Consider the following 19,793-nt stretch of genomic DNA (forward strand, 5'->3'; position numbering starts at 1 on the left):
TTGAAGAACCAAGGAAATCAAGCATGATGGATTGAGATGAAAGGTTTACTTATTTTTAATCTATGTGTATTAATGGTTTTGTCACTAAAATTGACAAGGGGGGAGACTTTTAGAGCACTGGTCAGTCAAAATCGCAAGTTTTGCTATCTCAAGCTTGTTGTCAAATTTAGTTGCACAAAACTATATCTTGATTTCTAGTCTACAATTAGCTAGTCCGGTCTCGAACAAGGATTAGAAGTGTGTAGTTGAGAATCAGACATCTCTGAATCACCTATTGAAAACGGAGAGTAACAGAAGACATTTGTAGAACTTCATCAACAAAAGGTATATATGTAAATACTGGACCACCTATTTCTCAAATTTTCACCTTTCTACCTTCATGATACTAAGTCGTATGACTAAGCGGACTTTAAACATTGCATAGAAGAAGTTTCGAGTCAAGCTTGTCTTATATTAGATATCTCGAAATATGATTCAAAATAATAGTCATTCATATATTTAATGAATTTAGTTTAGAACAATTTGTTGTTTAGGGACTAAGTAATGATTCAAGTTACTCATTTGAGAACAACCCGAGCGATGATGTTTCTCATTTATGTCATTTGGAGATGCTTCAAATTGATTAAAAGAGAGCAACATAACTATTAAAAAATCTGGATACAGGAATGGTACACGTACCGTCTTAACTTCATTGGTTCTGGATCAGTGCTACGCATATTCAGTACGCGTACCGGCACATCTCTAGCTCGACAACGAATTTAGGTACACATAGCCAATACACATACATAGAGGTGCATTGGTTGTTCTTAATGAGTCAATATATTCTCGTTAGGTAGGTTGCACAAACATATTTCTAAATATGTACAATTTACTAAATACCGTGCGGTATTTCGTCAAAAAAATACTGTTTTTAAATTAATTAATATACTTTTACACATAGATGACAATTACAGTATTAATCAAAAACGATGACGTGGTCTTGATCATTCAAAATTTTAAGAATATCCGACTGTTTATGTTAGGCTTTACAAGAAAAGACTATAATGATTCAAAAGAAGGGAAAAAAAAAGGATTATAGAGTTTAAACTTGAAGCCGAACCAACAAATGTGGTTTAAATGTTAATTTTTATACTTATATAACAATCACAGACATGTCATTACTCATTGGATACTTTGAGTTTGGTTTTAGTGGTTACATGAGTATGAGCCGAAATCCAAGGTTTGAAAGACAATCGTTCTCTTGGATAAAATAACGCTATCTATGATTATTTGTGTTATGACGCCCATTACAATTTTGTATCTAATCTACGTAATTTTATATTTGGTCCAATAAAATCCTCAAATATATATCCCCTTAGCTGTAATTTCCGGCTCGCCACGGTTTGACACACTGGTGCGGCCCTGAACGGAAAGTCATGTAGTATTACCAACACATGAATAACTGTGAACCAGATGCACATGCAGAAACCTCTATCCACAATGCGGCAATACCTACACTACACATAATATAACAAGCTGATGTTCGTGCAAATCATCACAGGAATACTCTTCCTAGCTAGATTCATTGTCTAGGTTTGCATTTTACACGATTACATTTTGTCTGCAACATGCCTATATTCCATATAACCAACTTGAACCATAGTTTATAGTTTGTGAGTAGAACGCCAGTGTGGATTCAAAAGCTTTCCAAACAAACTCTTTGCATATTTGCTTATTTTTCCTTAAACAAGACAATTATGCTAATTTTTAGACATAGATTGCCAAAACAGAATAAAAATTAAAAATAAAGATAAATTTTGATTGCTAATAAACTATGTCAGTGCATGAACTGAGACAGGAATCTGATCCTTCTCTTTGGGGAAAGCTTAGATTATCGACTTTATATTTCTTTTACTATTTCTATTCTTCTTTTTTATATTGATTAATGCAACTAGAGGAAGATTTCCTAGGCCAAGTATGTTTTCTGTGCAGTCTCGTTGAGAAAATTACAAACACCACGTATCATAGAACTGTAGATAGATTGTACTTAAACTTTGACATCTGAAGAAGCAGTTGTGAGTTAACAAGAGAGCAATTGGTCATACGAACTCTATAGATTTTGACTTCTACGACTCCGCTGCTCTGCTTGCACGAGTCTTGTAGTTCAAGAAGGGCCAATGTATGAGCGCACTCCGTTTGGTTTTCGCATAATGTGGACAAACGAACTACGCGGGATCCGAATGCCCGCAATCAATTGTTAAAGTCTAAAGAGATTACGATGATGATACCCTGATGTGGGTTCATTGGCTCAAAACCCGCGGGTTTATCATGGCCTCCTCCATCTTCTCCATGCGTAGCGATTATGCATGGGGTACAAATATAAAAGGAAAAGAACATATATAAGTAAATGCATGCGGAACTAAATGAATGTAAAGTGCTGAAATGTAAATAAGACCAAGGTTTACGTGGTTCAGCACTAAGGCCTACATCCACGGGGTTTGTTGTTCTGCTATATTATTCACGGTTACACGAATAGTTGAATGACTTGGGGTTTACATATTTCTCTCCACTATGGGATTCCTTACCTTTGCTACTCTCTCTCTCTCTCTATCTCTTTCCTGGTGTTTTTTCGACCCCCCTCCCCCTTTGTGGAGATTGGGTATTTATAAGGTAGGAATGTGGGACCCATCTCTGAAGACCGTTGGAACCTTATCTTCTAGTGTCTTGTGTCCATCACGCAGAGGTCTGCGTTTCCCCCTCGATCCCGCGGAGGCATCTTCGCTCGTTCCATAGGTCGGTCGACACGTGCACTGCTCAGAGTGTTTAATGCGGGTGGTTGAGGGGTCTGCTCGTGTCAGACAAGTGTCTTCTGCCCCTGTCAGTACGTGTCAGCTGACTTTCTCCCCACCGTTGATCTTAGCTCCTCTTCTGGGGATGAGATAAAGCAACTCCTAGGGGTTTATTTGGTGCTTCGCGACGCATCGTGTTTTGATGTCTTGGCTTGCATGCTTTCCACGTACCTTTCTGTATACACGTGTCCGATGGTGAGATATATGTGTACACAATTTGCCCCTTTTCTTCAGGCTTAACTGACTAATGGGTGCCTTGAAGAAAAACTATCGCCGCACATTCTTCTCACTCCTAATAACTTCTCCTAGATACTTGGGCACGTCTTTTATTCGTGCATTAACTGCTTATGTAACGGGCACGTTTTCCTATTTCTCCCTTAATTTCCTCTTTTCTTTCGGGTATTTTAAGGATAGAGAGGAAATTTAATTTCATTCTTCCTAAACACTCTCTCAGTTCATTCTTCCTTTAAGTTTCCTACCTGCCTTCATTAAACCTGTGACCTTAAAATCTTTGTCAGTCTTCATTGCACCTGTGATCTTAACTTCTGTCAGTCTTTATTGCACCTGGGATCTTCCCCTGTTTGTTTCTTCTACTTGCTGTTTTTGCCGGTGAGTTTTTCTTGATTTCACTGTTTTATGCCGTGTTGAATTGTGAATTTTCTGCTATTGTTGTTCCTTGTTTGTGATGAAGAACTCTTTCTGATGCTTTCATACTAGTTTGCCCCTGTTCTTCATCTTAAATTAAGGCAGTCATTACTTCGAGGGTGGAGTATTGAGATTGTATCCTAATTTTAGGGTTGCTATGTTGTCGTGGTTGTATTGCTATGAATGTGTTTTTTTGATTTTTGGTTATTGTGTGTAACCTGTTCTTGATTTTATTCTTTCCGCAGCCATGTCTGACCGTCCGCGGCCTACCTATGAGACTCCTGATTCTAGGTTGTCGAGATCTCCTCAGCGTCGAGAGTCTCAAGATGATGTTCGTCGGAGTCGAGTGTCTTCCGGAGCGAGAGCCTCGTCTTCTCGGGAAGAGATTCCTCCGATAATTCCGTCTGGCTCACGGAGAGTCTTTAATCACTCAATGGTGCGTCCTCGTGAAGAGACTCGGAGTACGCAGGCTCCTCCCCGCGCTGTTACTTTTGACGCTCCTCCTTTACGTTCGTTAGTGCCCGAGCATCATCCACGGTCTTCTCCAACTTTGAAGGGGAAGAATACAAAGGGCGTAGCTCCTGCGGCTGGATCTTCAAAGAATCCCCCCGTGAAGAGAAAAGCGTCTGAAGCGTTTGTTAGCTCATCCGGCCCCGCCGAGGAGGAAGAGGCTGCTCCCTTGATACGCAGTGTTTCTGTTAGCAAGAGAAAAGTAACCTTCAAGCATATCGATCTTGAAATATTCAAGGAGAAGCATGATCTCCAAGCCTTCGGGGTTCGGTTTTATGCCCCCGAGGATGATATCACGTATGAGCTGATCTCTAAGTACGAATTCGATGAATTTCACTTGTTAACGACGGTTGGGGCCTTCGAGGCTGGTCTGATGCTGCCGTTGTATAAATCGGGTGATTCCTTCTACTACGACGTGCTCGCTAGTCGTGAGGGTTCTTCCACAAATACTCATAGCCGTTCCGTATCCCAGTTATCGGGGGAATTATCTCCGCGCCCTGAAGGAATGCTATCTGCGGAGTAAGGGGGAAACGTCGATGACCTGCTACGTCCCCAATCCCTTGGAGAAGGAATGGTACACTCCTGAGAATTTTAATAACTCCTTCGGTGATTACGTCAATAGCAGGAATCGCAAGCCGTGGAGTGTCAGCCTTCGGAATCTTCCTGCTCCCCGAGGCGAGATTCGTCTGTTAAATGAGGTCAGCGATGCCAAGCTGAAGTATGTTCCTGGCACGGAGGCGTCCAATCGTCGGAAACTCTTCCCCGCGCGAGAAAGGATCAAGCGTGATCATGACTACGAGTGGCACGCCACTGTCATTGAGATAGTAGGTCCGTGGGCTTACGGTTGGATTCCCGGTTCCCGCGGATGGAGGCCAACCGAGAATAGTAAGCCGCGCGAATCTCCTCCCGCTCGCTACGGAGATTTCTGCCCCTGGCGTCTGAACTTTGCGGGCATGAATTTTCCTTATGCCCTGGATGTCGTAGAGGGAGACGAGGAGGATGGTTCCGGTGCTATACTCCCATCGAAGAATATCTCAGCTGCTCAGGTACGCAGATTGTAGTTGTGTTTCGTTTTTATAACTTCCATCGGACGGGAAGAATAATTCCTTTGTGGTGTCGGTTTCAGGTATTGAAGAAGACAAAGATTAGGCCGAAGCAGTCTTCTACTATGGTGGTGGGTGAGGTTGAGGCCCAAGAAGAAGTTACTAGTCCTGTGAACGAAGAGTTTGCCGAGGACGAGATTACAGATGGGGAGGAACGTACTGGTACCTCCCCTATCAATGCCGAAGAAGAGGTCTTCGCTGGTCCCGCCGGTGATGGAGGAAGGAACAAGGGTGTAGTGGCGGATGATGTGGTCATCGAGGATGTTTCCGTCCCTGCTGGTGATGTCATGGATACCCTCCCCACTTCTCAAGAATTTTCTTTCGATCGGATGTATTCCACGGGGGAGTTCTTTGACGAAGCCCTCGATTTTCCCGAGGACTTCTCTTTACTTTCCCCTAATGACAATTGGGATGTTCTTGGTGGTGATGGTAATGGTGATGCTGCTGTAGAATGTGTTGGTGCGGAGGAGCCTGCTGTGCATGTAGGCGCGGGAGAACATGCCAACGTTCATGCTGAGGGGGTCGAGTCGGTCAAAGGAAAATCTGTTGTTGACGCGCCCGCCGATAGTCTTCCCCAGTCGCCGATGTCTGAGGGTGAGGATGCCATCATGAGTTGGTTCAAGGAGAAGAATCTTCTGTTTGTCTCTCATCCTGCTCCTGTGGTTGTTGGGGAAAAGGAATCAACCGCGTATACTCGTCGTATGATGGAGATGTCTTCGAAGGCGCAGGTGTCTGAAGCCTGGGGAACAAGGTTGACCGTTCCCGAAGCTACCCTCGTGCCGGAGCCTCCTACTTCTGTTGCCGATATGATGGCTATTGCCGACGGGTATCAATATGGCTTCCCGCAACAGCGTGTGCTGGAGGTATATTTTCGTACATTCTTGTTCGTGAGAATAGGACGCTTCGGTTGAATAATGTTTTGTCATTTTGATGTGTAGATGATGAGGAGCGAGCATTGCAACCACGTGCTATATCAGTTCTTTAAAGCAAAATCTCTGAAGCTCGAGGCTAAGCTTCGTCATCGGGAAAAGGAATTATCTGCGGCGGAGGTGGAAATAGAAGAGCTGAAGAAAAGCCTCAAGGAGAAAGAAAGACTGGGTGAAGCAGAGGCTGATCTTCGTTCAGAACTTATTGCAGTGCGCGCTGAGTTAGAGCAAACTCGTAGCCAAGTTTCCACTTTCACAGGTTTGGTTCTTTTCCTTCGCCGTTTGTCGTCATTCTTTTCTCTTAGTTGTTCTGTCTGAGTCTCCCCACCCTATGTCCAGTGGGTGGCATCCCCGAGCTGGTATGGCTTCGAAATGAAAGAGCTCGGCAAAAATCTCGTATTAGAGATTTGGTTGAGAAGATTAAGAGTGAGGCTAGGAAATGGGATGCTCGGGCTGAAGTATGGCGCGCGCGGCATGTTCAGATGGTCGACATGCAAAATCTGTACAACCATGATCGTGCTTTATTTGATGGCACACTGCTGTGGACCAGTGATAATCTGCGGGAATCCCGCGAGCGTACTTCCTTGTTGGAATCTAGGATTCAGCTATTGGAAGAAGAATTACAGACGGCGCGGTCCATTCCTCTTTCAGTGGTCCAAGATAATATGCTTGGTCTTGCCAGGGAACGAGATGATGCTCGTGCTGAAGTCTATGCTCTCAGCAATGCTCTTTCCGCGTCTCGTGCCGATGTAGCCCGTCTTGCTGAGTCTGAGAGGAATCTTGAAGTGTGCATGTATAGACTCAGCAAAGGGGTCTCAGAGATAAATAAAGAGGTCGACCACCTTCGTCATATGGACTCGATGAAGCAGGTAGAATTAGATGCCTGTCAATTTACTCTCACCAACCTTCAACTAGACTATAAGAAATTATCCGCGGAATATGATCATCTTGATGAAGCGCGAGATGCGGTTGTTAATGAATATGAAGAGGCTTCGGCTTGTGTCGAAGGTATAATCCCAATTCATCGAGTGTGATCTTGTTAGTTTTCTACGCTAACTCCGTGGTGTTGTCTTTTTCAGGGCTCGAGGAACGGCTTCGCATCACAAATGAAGAACTTGAAAAGGCTCAATCTTCCTTAGCACAGCAAAAGGAACAAACCAATCACTTCAAGAATTTAGCAGCCACCCGCGAGGAGGCCGTTGGTGCTGCTTCCAGAGAAGTGAATCGGCTATCCTCGTTATTATCCCAAGCCCAACAGCGGACAACAGTTATTAAACATAAGGCTCGTTGTCAATTGGCTGAGGAGACGAACAAGATGCTGGAGAGGATAGAGCTTGGCCTAAGGAATGAACATGGTCTCGTGAAGAACGACCCTCGTCGTCCCGTTCCTGCTGCATTGCCCAGCTCCTCGGGCCCCTCTTCTGGTGGGAGCGTCCCATCAAGTCTGAGGAAGAATCCGGATGACGGGACCGCCACCTAGGTAGAGATGGCAGCGTTCTATAGGGTCCGCGGCATAATTGTGCTTTTTGTAACGATGTAAAAGGAATGTTTTTTGATTGTGTATCCTTGGCTTTGGCCGTTCACTTCTTGTAATCACCCTTTATGAAATGAATTCTCTTCTTGATATACCTACAATGTTTTTGTATTTTAAGTTTGTGAAAAATCAAAACAAAAGTTAAGTGTTTTTGAGTGCGATACGAAAGGAAGGTACCTTCGTGATCGTCTTGAGACCTGTCACCCCGCTGGCAAATCCTGGGCCAGAGGATTCCCAGACGGTGGGGGCCGGGGCAACGTTCTAGGATATGGGGCGTAAAATATGTACGCACCCATTCCGTCGACCCGTTGCCTTAAGATTGGTTGGGTATCTCTTTCTGCTGGGTGCCTTCCCCCTGGTCCTACACTTATGGACACTGATGGGGGAGCCCTGAGAGATTGTAGATTAACTACTTTCCCCAATATTGTAGGTAGATTCCACAGACTTGATAATTTAAAAGCTTGTTTAATTGATAAGTTGAGGTCTGCAATTCCTCTTCCAGAGATAGAAACATGTTGGGCGGGGAGGCTCCTTTCTTCTTCTGGTATATTCCCAGCAGATTCAAATCTGCGTTGCTTCTATGGGAAGTATGGTTTGAGCCATTTAGCATTCCAAGGATGCCGGAGGACCTCACCTTTTAGATTACGAAGGTAGTAAGAACCATTACCCGCAATGTCGTGGATCATAAACGGTCCTCCCCACGTAGGTGCTAACTTTCCCCATTTCTTTTCTTGCTGATATCGTGGGATTGTTCTCAACACATACTGTCCTTCTACAAAATTTCGTAGCTTTACCTTTTTGTTGTACTCCCTTGCTAGTCTTCGTTGATAATTTTCCATCTTTTGCAATGCTACTTCCCTTCTTCCCTCCAAGTCGTCCAACCTTTCTAACATCATATCTGTTGTTAGGTTTTTCTGGCTTTGGCCGTTCACTTCTTGTAATCACCCTTTATGAAATGAATTCTCTTCTTGATATACCTACAATGTTTTTGTATTTTAAGTTTGTGAAAAATCAAAACAAAAGTTAAGTGTTTTTGAGTGCGATACGAAAGGAAGGTACCTTCGTGATCGTCTTGAGACCTGTCACCCCGCTGGCAAATCCTGGGCCAGAGGATTCCCAGACGGTGGGGGCCGGGGCAACGTTCTAGGATATGGAGCGTAAAATATGTACGCACCCATTCCGTCGACCCGTTGCCTTAAGATTGGTTGGGTATCTCTTTCTGCTGGGTGCCTTCCCCCTGGTCCTACACTTATGGACACTGATGGGGGAGCCCTGAGAGATTGTAGATTAACTACTTTCCCCAATATTGTAGGTAGATTCCACAGACTTGATAATTTAAAAGCTTGTTTAATTGATAAGTTGAGGTCTGCAATTCCTCTTCCAGAGATAGAAACATGTTGGGCGGGGAGGCTCCTTTCTTCTTCTGGTATATTCCCAGCAGATTCAAATCTGCGTTGCTTCTATGGGAAGTATGGTTTGAGCCATTTAGCATTCCAAGGATGCCGGAGGACCTCACCTTTTAGATTACGAAGGTAGTAAGAACCGTTACCCGCAATGTCGTGGATCATAAACGGTCCTCCCCATGTAGGTGCTAACTTTCCCCATTTCTTTTCTTGCTGATATCGTGGGATTGTTCTCAACACATACTGTCCTTCTACAAAATTTCGTAGCTTTACCTTTTTGTTGTACTCCCTTGCTAGTCTTCGTTGATAATTTTCCATCTTTTGCAATGCTACTTCCCTTCTTCCCTCCAAGTCGTCCAACCTTTCTAACATCATGTCTGTTGTTAGGTTTTTCTCCCAGGCTTTAGTCTTCGTGGTTGGCATAAGGATTTCTGTAGGTATGACTGCTTCAGCTCCATAAGTAAGAAGAAACGGGGATTCTCCGGTAGCGGACCTTCGTGTTGTCCTGTATGCCCACAAGACATTGTGCAGTTGTTCGCACCATCTTCCCTTATGCTCGTCTAATTGTTTTTTGAGTATAAGGGCGAGGGTCTTGTTGGTAGCTTCCGCTTGTCCGTTGCTTTGAGGGTATAAGGGGGTGGACTTGTTCTTTCTTATTTTAAAGGTGTCGAAGAGCATGTCTATATTTTTTCCCTGTAATTGCTTGCCGTTATCAGACACAATTTCAGCAGGTATACCAAATCTGCAAATGATGTTCTGGAATATGAAAGTGAACACATCCGCGTCTCTGATCCTGGCTAAGGCCTTAGCCTCCACCCATTTACTGAAGTAGTCCGTGGCTACTATCAAAAATCGTCTCTTCCTGGATCCTTCGATGAAAGGCCCGACGATGTGTACTCCCCATTTTGCAAATGGCCACGGGCTATCGACAGAGTTTAGCAATGTTGCCGGCGCGTGGATTTTTTTCGCGAAGCGCTGACATTCTTCGCATCGTCGGGACATCCTCACAGCATCTTGTATCATGGTCGGCCAGTAATATCCTTGCGTTTTTTCCTTGTCAGCTAGTGATCTCATACCGCTATGATTCCCTGCATCACCATAATGGATATCCTTTAGAATTCGATGCCCTTCTTTTCGGGATAAGCAGCGTAGTAATGGTCCGAGGAAAGATTTCCTATATAGGACCCCGTCCCGAAGATCGTATCTTCCCACTTTGGAGAGCGTCTTTCTAGCTTGCTTCCGATCCGTAGGTAGGCTTCCTTTGTCGAGGAAGGCATGTATTGTCACCCTCCAGTCATCTTCATTGTTGAAATCTTCGTCTTGATTTGCTTTTGACAAGATGTCTTCTTCATCAAAGTCGTTATGGATGTCTTCTCCTACTTGGTCTTCCATATATTCTTCCATCGTATCTTGATTGGTAGCGAAGGAGAATTGAGATGCAATCGAAGGCTCGTATACCCTTGCTATTTTAATACCTTCGGCATTTTTATCCCTCAACATGGATGATATGTATGCTAGGGCATCCGCATGCCTGAGGTCCCTTCTGCATAAGTGCCGGAACTTAATGTTCGGGATTTGTGAAGCCAATGTTTGGACCAATGCCATGTAAGCTGAAAGGGTGTCATCGTACACATTATATTCGAGCGCGATTTGCCGTATGACCAGCTGCGAATCACTTGTCAGCCTTACATCGGTTACCCCCATCTCTATTATTATACGTAGGGCATGTATGACAGCTTCGTATTCAACAATGTTATTGGTATGCTCTTTGAATTCCAATCTAAGTGCATGTATGATCCTTTCTCCAGTTGGGGTGATGATGACAATACCTATTCCTGCCCCTTCCTTATTTTTAGATCCGTCGACGAAGACTTCCCATTGTCTATGACTCGCAGGTTCGAGGATATCCATTGGATCCCTGATTGCTTCCTCGGCTTCTGGTATTCCCTTGATCTCTTCGTCGTTGTCTAGAGGGAGGTCTGCTAAGAAATCTGCCAGAACTTGGGACTTCTGAGAATGTTGAATTTCATGAATGATGTTGAATTGGTCCAGATGGGTGTTCCATTTGGCTATTCGGCCCACTTTTCCTGTGCTTTTGAGGACTGCTTCCAATGGTGCTCTGCATGGTACCCTGACGAAGTGAGTTAGGAAGTAGGTTCTCAGTTTTTGGGTAGCCCATACCAGTGCGAGGATGAGTTGTTCAATCTTAGTATAATTTCTTTCCGCGGGATTGAGTGTCTTGCTGACGTAATAGATAGGCTGTTCTATCTTTGTATTGGTTTTGACTAATACCGCGCTGACTGCGTCCTCCGTTGCTGCTATGTACAGTGCCAAAACTTCATCAGGGTCAGGTTTCTGCAGGATAGGGATCGAAGCTAGATGTTCTTTGATCTTTTGGAATGCTTCCTCGCAATCGGCGGTCCATTCGAACCTGCTCCCTTTCTTAAGAATATTGAAGAAATGTTTGCACTTGTCCGAAGACCGTGCAATAAATCTGCCCAACGCTGCTATGGACCCATTGAGCTTCTGCACTTCCTTTAGATTCTTTGGTGACGGCATCTCTACTATGGCTTGAGTCTTAGCTGGGTCTACCTCGATGCCCCTTTTCGTCACCAGATAACCGAGGAACTTCCCTGAGGTGACACCGAAAGTACATTTCTCCGGATTTACTTTCATGTGATGTTGTCTCATTGCATTGAAAATATTCCTCAGGTCCTGGTGGTGATTTTTACGCAGCTTGCTTTTGACGAGCATGTCGTCCACGTAGACTTCTAGGGTTCCTCCAATCCATGGTTTGAAGATAGCATCGACCATCCTTTGGTATGTTGCCCCTGCGTTTCGGAGCCCGAAAGGCATTCTGGTATAGCAATAAAGGCCATGTGGTGTATAGAATGTTGTGTGTTGCTGATCTTCTTCTGCCAGGGCTACTTGGTTGTAACCAGAGTATCCGTCCATAAACGACAGCTCCTCGTACCCTTCAACTGCTTCAACCAGTTGATCTATGCTCGGCAGGGGATAGCTGTCCTTTGGACACGCCTTGTTGAGATTAGTAAAGTCGATGCATATTCTAACCCCTCCATTTTTCTTAGGAACAATGACCATGTTGGATATCCAGGTAGGATACTTAACTTCCTTGATAAATCCTGCGTCTAGTAGCTTCCGAAGTTCTGTTTCTATCGCCTCATGATATTCTGGAGCCACTTTTCGTATTTTCTGCCTGAACGGGGGTGTGCCCTGTTTGATGCGTAGTTCATGTTGGATTACTTTTGGGTCGATCCCTGGCATATCTCCTAACTTCCAGGCGAACACATCCGCATATTCCTTGAGTAATTTGGTTAAGGAATGTTCTCTCCCTTCGCCCATGATGGTCCCGATTTTGACCCTCTTTGGGTCTTCTTCCGTTCCTATGTTGATTTCCTTAGTGGGTTCCACGGGTGTGAACATAGGCCTTGGGTTTCCGAGGACTGGGGCGCTCTTTAATTGCTATTTGGCGTGTTTCTGCTCTTTGTTGATTGTTGAGGTACTTGTTTCCGAGCCTCGGACATTACCCTGTATCATCAAGCCTTTTCCTGTGGTTTCCTTAAGGAATAGTTCTACGGCTTTCTCTTGCGTGGTTTCTTGATTTCTTACTCTTCGGATTTTTCGATGTTCTTCTTGCTCGTTGTTGATATGATCCTGAGTGGCCTGGCATTCTCGTGTAGCGATTCGATCTCTCTTGATCTCCATAATTCCCTCAGGTGTTGGAAATCTTAGGTACTGGTGGTATGTTGCCGCCACTTCTTTGAGCTTGTGTACCCACTGTCGTCCAATAATGGCGTTGTAGGGGGAAGGGGTATCCACCACACTGAATCGGGTATCCAGTTTCATGGGCCCTGCGTTAACCTGTAACACAATGTCTCCCAAGGGCTTCGTGGCCGCTCCATTGAATCCGTAGATGGTGTGATAAGAGGTCATCAACTGTTCATCATGGAGCTTCATCCGTTTGAATGCGTCATAGAATAGGACATTCACAGAGCTTCCCCCGTCTATGAGGATTTTTTTGAGGTTACACCCCGCTATTGGTAATGTCAGGACCAAGGGATCGTTATGGTCTTCCATATCTTCTTCGATATCCTCGGCATCGAAGATGACGGGTAATTCCATCCATTTTTCATGTTCGTCCACTGTTATCCCATCAACCTTATATAACTCGCAGCGATCTTCGAATTGCTTCCGTAACCTTTTTCCAATCTGTGCTGTGAGCGAGGGTCCTATGGCTGCGGAACACGAGATGGTGTTGATTGTTCGGTTTTCTTCCGGAAGTTGGACTGGCTTGGTTCGTTTGGATTTGTCCTCGGTAACCTCCTTCCGTATGTAATGTTTGAGCTCTCCCGCATCAATTAATTTTTGAATCATTATTTTAAGGTTCTTGCATTTTTCGGTCTGGTGTCCGTTGAAACAGTGATACTCACAGTAATCTTTAGACTTTTCGGATCTTGGGGGCTGCTTTCCCTTAGACCATGGCCATTCTAAGTTTTCCCTCCCTTTGATCTCCCGCAGGATACGAGCATAGCTAGCGTTGAGTTTCGTGTAAACTTGGTCTTCGAATTTTCGGTCGCCTGTTCTTCGTTCATCCCTCCGTTCCTTTCTATCTTCGTGAGGTCTCTCATCTGAGGAACCCCTTTTGGCCCCATTGGTTTGTTCTGCTGAATTGGTGCGGTGAGACCTCTGCGGATATGCCCTCGGGTTTTCCCGTTGAATTTCTTCAAGTCGAGCGTGCTTCTCGATAATTATTCAGAGATCGCCTTCTGTCTTGGGCACGCTCCCGTGAATTTCAACAAATAGGGGACTCATTCGGTCCAAGCCCCACTTATAGCAATTGATGCTTACCACTGGGTCCACGCTTCCTATGGCTTGGCAGATCCTATGCCATCTGTTTGTGTATTCTCTCGTGGTTTCCTTGTAGCCGATTGCTAGTGAAAAAAGCTTATCCATCCCAGTGTTTACAGTCTTGTTGTACATGTATGTTCTTAAGAATTTCTCTTCCAGTTGGTCGTATGAGTGTATGGAGTTTGGTGGCAGATTATCAAACCATGATAACGCCGATCCCTTCAAACTTGACGGGAAGTATCTACAGAGTACGGCGTCGTTCTGTCCCCATCTTGCTAGGACGCGGTTGTAGTACCGAACATGTGCAGCAGGGTCGCTGGACCCATCATAGCATTCGAACGTCGGGACAGGGCATTTCAGGGGAATAGGGGTGTTGGCCAAGCGATGCGTCAGGGGCGTGGAGTTAGCTTCTCTCATAACCTCTTCTAACCTTCCCCCTCCTTGTTTATTTTTCAATTGCCTGATCTCTGCCATCATCTCATCTCGCAGTTCCTCCATTGCGCGTTGGTGTTCTAAATTCTTCAGATCATTTCCGTTTGATTCTCCATCGTCATAATCCGGGTCGGATACGCTATGTCTCCTTGTCGCGTCTTCATTGGTCGCTAGGACGACTCTGCAGTCTTGGTTTGGCTCTGGTGCTTTGGAGCTTGCTTCATCAAGTTGTTGGTTGGTCTTTGTGCTTAGAGCAATCCGCTCCTTTAAATCTTGATTTTCTCTGGCCAAAAGTGCTACAGCTTCTGCGTAAACCTGTTGGTTCCTTTTCAGTTCCTCGAGCTCAGCCATTAGTTGGTGTGATTGGTTGGACCCCTGATTGGGAGTCCCCGCACGTGCCGATACAGCCGTGGCGCCGCCCTCCTCCATGGTCTGTACTAAAGGTGGCAGGGGTTCAACTTCTGTTGCTGGTGTTTCCAAATTGGAGTGAGCGCCCCTCTGCGGTGCCCGAGCCGCCGGTATGGTTTGATTCTGGTTATTTGTTAGCGGCATTCCAAAGGTTAGCAGATGCGCGGGTTGGAATGTTCTGGATTCATCCACCCTCTCCCTTGGTTGGTTAAGTTGACTCATGGCGAAGGTATTGCTAGCCTCCGCAGCCTTCGGGACTACCGCGGCTTCCCCGTATTTTATCGTTGCTGCTCTGAGAGCCGCCATTGCAACAGAATTAGCGTTCATGGGTGAAGTGATTTCAGTGGTATCCTGCCTTCGATTGGTCATTTTAGTTTTATCTCCTTTCTGCTTGCTTCGGGTGATGATCGGGGTTGTCCGGGGTGTTTCTTTTGACAAAGCTTTGGATTTTCCTGCTTCCTGCGTCTTCTCCATCACGTGCCTTTTTGTTGACGAAATCTAGCGTAAACTCGCCTTCTTTACTCACAACACGTTCTCTGTAAAAATTTATTCAAACAGAAACGGGGATGTCCGCGTGAAGCGGGTTAGTTGTCGAAATACAATTTTTCAAAAGCGGGTTTATTAAAGGCGATCTTTAGTATATATAAAAAAAAACTGAAAATTGTAAATCCGACGGATTAGGACAATAACCCATGCTTGGAACACTAACTCTTATCGAAGGCAAAAGGTGGGTTTTTGAATATAATACTGTTGACGAATGATCTATACAGTCAGAGCTGATAAAATCGAAGCAATCGTATGCCAAATTAGAATGAAATCACAGGACAAGATAAATCTTTTACCGGGACGAAGTCCCTGTTTCTAGCGCCAAATTGTGGACAAACGAACTACGCGGGATCCGAATGCCCGCAATCAATTGTTAAAGTCTAAAGAGATTACGATGATGATACCCTGATGTGGGTTCATTGGCTCAAAACCCGCGGGTTTATCATGGCCTCCTCCATCTTCCCCATGCGTAGCGATTATGCATGGGGTACAAATATAAAAGGAAAAGAACATATATAAGTAAATGCATGCAGAACTAAATGAATGTAAAGTGCTGAAATGTAAATAAGACCAAGGTTTACGTGGTTCAGCACTAAGGCCTACATCCACGGGGTTTGTTGTTCTGCTATATTATTCACGGTTACACGAATAGTTGAATGACTTGGGGTTTACATATTTCTCTCCACTATGGGATTCCTTACCTTTGCTACTCTCTCTATCTCTATCTCTTTCCTGGTGTTTTTTCGATCCCCCTCCCCCTTTGTGGAGATTGGGTATTTATAAGGTAGGAATGTGGGACCCATCTCTGAAGACCGTTGGAACCTTATCTTCTAGTGTCTTGTGTCCATCACGCAGAGGTCTGCGTTTCCCCCTCGATCCCGCGGAGGCATCTTCGCTCGTTCCATAGGTCGGTCGACACGTGCACTGCTCAGAGTGTTTAATGCGGGTGGTTGAGGGGTCTGCTCGTGTCAGACAAGTGTCTTCTGCCCCTGTCAGTACGTGTCAGCTGACTTTCTCCCCACCGTTGATCTTAGCTCCTCTTCTGGGGATGAGATAAAGCAACTCCTAGGGGTTTATTTGGTGCTTCGCGACGCATCGTGTTTTGATGTCTTGGCTTGCATGCTTTCCACGTACCTTTCTGTATACACGTGTCCGATGGTGAGATATATGTGTACACACATAAGTTGCTGTATGTCCATATCCACTCCATTTGACGTGCGCATGTGCTTCTTAGGTAGAGTAGTCTTAATAATACTATAAAACCATAAATACACCCTTGAAATTCCTTCCACTAAGTTATTGCTTTCTATTCTTCCCTGAGCTTACTTCTTTTGCATGTTTGAAGCTCCATTCATGTCTGCTGAAATATCAATATTACCTAATATGTTCTTGTAGGACCCCTAAGCAAAATAATGTGCTTGTAGGACCCCAAGTTTATAACCTGTCAGAGAAGAATTAAAATAAAGAAAATTTTCCAAAAAAATCCAGTTGAATGAAGCTTAACGTGTATGCATTGGTTAATTGTGACTTTCCAGTGTTCTAGTTAATTTAATCAGTTTTTTTTTTTTTAACTTTATGTTATTCTCATAATCATATGATGGGATAATATTAAAAAGAAGAGTATCATCTGTTTTCCGAAAGCTGATGCCTGATTAAGAAAAAAGATGCCTGTTGTTTATAAAGTTGTTATATGCAAAATTTAGTCTCAAATTTTAAGATCTTAATCCTCTGTTCTGGTTTTGTTTCCTGCCACGTTATTAGCAATATATAATATAGTAAAGGAAAAGTAAGGAGCAAACTGCTCTTTGCCGCCCCACTTGCCCCTTTGAGGTCGTTAATAATGGCAACTGCAAGATGAAACTTAGCTTATATAAAGACAACTCTTTTTATTGATATTTAGAAAATCTCTCAAAACTAAACACAAGCTCTAATCTTGTTCATATGATCAGCCACAACTTTGGTGATCATATATATATAGAACTATGAATTCCTTTTCCTAGTCCTATTACCTTATTACATGTCTTTCCTTTTCTTAGAACTTAACTAGCTCCTAATTCTTAGGACTTCATGTATTTCCTATTCTTATCCTAACCAACTTGTTAGTGATTTTTATATTGAAGATTAACCAACATTCTCCCCGTTAAGCTTCAACCTTACCCGTGACATATCTTGTACTCCAATCAGTTGTCTCATTTCTTCAAACTTGATCCGAGCTAATGCCTTTGTCAATATATCTGCTTTCTGCTCAGTTCCTGGTATGTGTTCTACGTTAATGACCTCCTTCTCGATGCATTCTCGTATGAAATGATACCTTTTGTGACTGTGTTTCGTCTTCCCATGAAACACTGGATTTTTAGTGAGTGCAATTGCAGACTTATTATCAATCTTGATGAGAACTTTTTCAGGTTCTCTTCCTTTGATTTCACCCAACAGTTCTTGAAGCCATATTGATTGTTTAGCTGCTTCTGTTGCAGCCATAAACTCAGCTTCACAGGATGAGAGGGCTACAGTGTCTTGCTTCTGTGAACACCATGTAATAGGTGCTTCTCCTAGATAAAATATATGACCAGTTGTACTTTTTCCATCATCTTGGTCAATATTATGACTGCTATCACTATACCCAACAATTCCTTTTGATCCTCCTCGACCATACTTCAATCCATAGCTGATTGTTCCTCTTAGATATCTCAATATCTGCTTTATTACATCACCATGAGACTTGCGTGGACTCTGCATATAACGGCTTTCTACTCCCACAGAGAAAGCCAAATCTGGTCTTGTGTGTAATAAGTATCTTAGGCATCCAGCATTTCTTCTATAACTTGTTGAATCAATCTCTGCTTCTTCTTGTGCCTTTGAAACTTTAAGTCCAAACTCCATCGATATCTTAGTTGGATTACAAGTTTCAAGTCCTGCTTCTTTCAGAATTCTCCTTGCATAAGCTTCTTGTTTAATCTAAATCCCATCTACTCCTTGATGGACTTCTGTGCCAAGGTAATAAGTGAGTTTTCCTAGGTCTGACATCTCAAACTTTGATGACATTTCTCTCTTGAACTCATTGATCACCTTAAGGGAGTTGCCAGTCAAAAATAGATCATCTACATAGACTGCAATCACAAGAAGCGTTCCCTTTTCTTCTCTTCTGTATACTGAGTTTCTTTAGAGCACTTAACAAATCTGATTTCTCTTAAGATTTGATCTAACTTTGTATTCCAGGCTCGAGGAGCTTGTCTTAGACCATATAGAGCTTTTGATAACTTATAAACCTTATGCTCTTGTCCTTTTACTTCATAACCTTCTGGTTGTTCAACATACACATCTTCTCGCAATTCACCATGTAAGAATGATGTCTTAACGTCTAAGTGGTGAATTTCCCATGAGTTTGATGCGGATTCTGCTATTAAGAGACGAATTGTCTCTAGTCTAGCAACTGGTGCGAAAACTTCATCAAAGTCTATGCCTGATTCTTGAACGTATCCCTTAGCTACAAGTCTTGCCTTATATTTGTTGGTAGTACCATCAGCATTCCGTTTTATTTTGAAGATTCACTTAAGACTAATCACTTTTACCCCACCCGGCTTATCAAATAGAAACCAAGTCTTGTTTCTGTTGATTGAAATAATTTCTTCTCTACATGCTTGTGTCCATTTAGTCGAGACCTTTGCTTCCTGAAAATTCATTGGTTCATCATTAACAGAAAGTAGCATTATCTCACATTCTTCTGTAGCTTTAAGAACATAATCCTCCAGATACTGTGGCTTTTGTATCTGTCTTGTTGATTTTCGCAGTGGAATGGGTTGAGTTATTTCATCGATCTCTTCTTCTTCTTCTTCTTCTTCTTCTTCTTCTTCGTAATTCTCAGTGTTTTCATTTATTCTCTTCTTCTTCTTGATTAACATCATTGTTTCCATTGATATTGATGATTATGGGTCCTTCGCCTTCATCAATTACTTGACCCCATATCATGTGAAACATTTCTGGATCCCTACTTGGTCCATCATTAGTTTCTTTCCAGTTCCAGTTTGCTTTTTCATCGAATACCACATCTCGACTCACTATCACTCTTTTCGTTGTTGGATTGAATAATTTGTAAGCTTTGGATCCAGGCTCAATTCCTAGATTCACAAGAGTCTGAGATCGATCATCCAGTTTCTTAAGAGTTGCAGAATCAAATTTTGCGTATGCTTTGCAACCAAACACTCTTAAATGATCTATGTTTGGTTTTCTCTTTCGCAAACTTTCGTATGGAGTCATGTCTTTCAGAGCTTTCGTGGGTATCCTGTTTATTAGGTATGTGGAGTATCGTACAGCTTCTCCCCATAGATAATTAGGTACCTGCATGGCGTTTAATGAACTTCTCGTCATCTCCATTAGAGTTCGGTTTCTTCTCTCCACCACTCCGTTTTATTGTGGTGTAATAGGACCACATAAATCAGCATGAAGAAGCTCTAATGTCTTTGAGGCTCTGAATGTTGTTGCTTTTGGAAAACCTTGACGCGTTTGTTTCCCAACTAAACATGATTCACAGATCCTTGATTCATCGTTTATCTGTGGTAGTACTCGAACCATCTTGTTCTGAGACATTGCCT

The sequence above is a fragment of the Papaver somniferum genome, chromosome 6 (genome assembly GCF_003573695.1).
Source record: "Papaver somniferum cultivar HN1 chromosome 6, ASM357369v1, whole genome shotgun sequence".
Classification (NCBI taxonomy): domain Eukaryota; kingdom Viridiplantae; phylum Streptophyta; class Magnoliopsida; order Ranunculales; family Papaveraceae; genus Papaver; species Papaver somniferum.